This window comes from Orycteropus afer, unplaced genomic scaffold (genome assembly GCF_000298275.1).
Source record: "Orycteropus afer afer isolate SDZICR_OR568_19922 unplaced genomic scaffold, OryAfe1.0 scaffold00029, whole genome shotgun sequence".
Taxonomy (NCBI): domain Eukaryota; kingdom Metazoa; phylum Chordata; class Mammalia; order Tubulidentata; family Orycteropodidae; genus Orycteropus; species Orycteropus afer.
Genome location: NW_006921616.1, coordinates 8,954,163 through 8,956,387, shown reverse-complemented (window position 1 = coordinate 8,956,387; position 2,225 = coordinate 8,954,163).

Here is a 2,225-nt window from a genome sequence, read left to right as displayed (position 1 = left end):
GTGCTAGTAAACTATGTTCCCGATATCCGTGAAAGGATAAGTATGATGTCTCCCAGGCTGACCTGAACCCAATCGGTGACCTGCTGAGAAGGGAAGGAGCTCGTCCTCCTGGCACAACAGTGAGTTCTCCGCTTGAGTTTCAGCGGTAGTGCAAGTGCCTGTCTGCACCTGGGAGACCCAAATTACGGACAAAATCAGTTGCTGGAGGCAGGTCCCTGGGGCTGGCCTCTGGGTTGTTGGAGTGGTTGCTGGTATGTTGACATAGGGTGTCTTCTTTCTTGGCTTACGGGAATCTCAGGTGGCTGCCCTTGCCTGCCAGTCAGTGACTGCTCCAGGGAAGTTTCCAATGGTCTCTCGGCTGCCTGTCTGTCCTCCTCCAGGTAGCTCTTTCTTAAATAATCTCCCCGTGTCTTTTCTCTAATTCTGCTCTTCTGTGTTTGGTGCATTCTGATTCAGTGAGCTGTTCAGAGCACCAAAATCACTAATTCAAACTACTGTACCTAGTTTTTCAAGCACTTAGATGGTAGAGGGATATAACATGGTACTTACTGATGAGACTCCATTTTGAATCTCCACAATGGTTTTTGAATGTTCCTTATTTAATTGTAATTTAAACATCATATGAAAGGGTCAGTGGGTTTCTTATGATGAATGTTTGACTGCAGACCAGGCTGATAATTAATGGATCTATTTGTAATGCCTACCAAAAGAAATGGCTTGGGACTCTAGGAAAGGATATAATTATCCACCCTAAATGAGATATTTCTTTCCTGGGAGGCAGAAGTGTTGAGGTGAAATTATTCCATGTTGCCTTTCTGAAAAAAATAAAATAAATAACATCAATTCTGCTACCTGCTGGGTTTTTTTGTTTTGTTTTGTTGTTGTTCTTTGAAGGCCCCACTATGAACCCAGAAGCTATAAATTTGATGCTGTAAGTCATTTTGGATTTCTAGAAAAGGTTTGTTATGGTCAAGGTATTTTAGAGGTATTGATGGGTTTCATCTACCATTCCCTGGCTATGTGAACCTGGGCCAGTTACTCAACTTTGTTTGACCTAGTTTTTTCATCCTCTGTGAAATAATGATGATAATGTTAATATATTTCTTAAAGGATGTGATGAGGATTAAATTAACTAAAACTTTAAAAGTCCTTCACACAATTTTAAGGTCATACTGAGTGTTCAGTAGATTTTGATATTTTCAGAATTATTAATATAATTTTTATTACTATTATGCATATTTAAGGAGCTTAGGGTGACACAGTGGTTAAGGCATTTGGTTGCTAACCAAAAGGTTGGTGATTTGAACCCACCAGTCACTCCACAGAAGAAAGATGAGGCAGTCTGCTTCTGTAAAGACTGACAGCTTTGGAAACCCTATGGAGTAGTTTTACTCTGTCTTATAGGATCTTTATGACCCTATAAGAATTGAGTCTATGGCAGTGGGTTCATTCTTATTTGGGAAATATTAAGGAACCACTGCAGTAGAGAATCAGGAGTCCCTGGACATCAATGCCCCTTTACCATCTAGAACTTTCCTCTTCTAACTTCCGGTCTTCTCATTTTGAACTTTGTGTTTCAGCAAGAGGCATCTGTTTCTTAATCTGTGGATCTGATGCACACACCATCACCTTCACACCCAGGCAACTCTGCTCCCTGTGTGAGTCTGGGTTTTCCCTCACTTCAAGGCCACATGCATGCCATCCCTTCCATTCTTGACTCTCCTTTGCTATAAAAATGTTGACCCTGTCATTTCTTTGGAAGTTTTAGACATCAGCAGAAAGCCTTTTTTAAAAAAATTTTTAATAGAAGAAAATGAACTGTCTTCTAGAATAGAATGTAAGCTTCTTGAAGGCATATTCTTTATATGTCTTGGTACATATGAAGCCAAACATAATAAACCACAGTCTTGGTACATGGTATTTGTGATAATGGTTCCTTTGTTCCTCTTGGTTCTCTCCTGTAATCATTTTGATTACTTCACTTCTCTATTTTTACAAGGCTTCCTTGGCTTGTAAATACTAATAACTCATGTCTGAAACTCTGTTATTTGAATGGCCATAATGGAGCCAAGTATCACACTATAAAGCAGGAAGATTGCAATGTCTGAGTATTATGATCCAGTTTAGATTGAAGCAATGAAAAAAAATCTAGTGCTCTCTTATCTTGCTTCTAGGAGCTATTTTTTATTGATTAAATAGTAAATTTTATACCTCAAAAATTATCT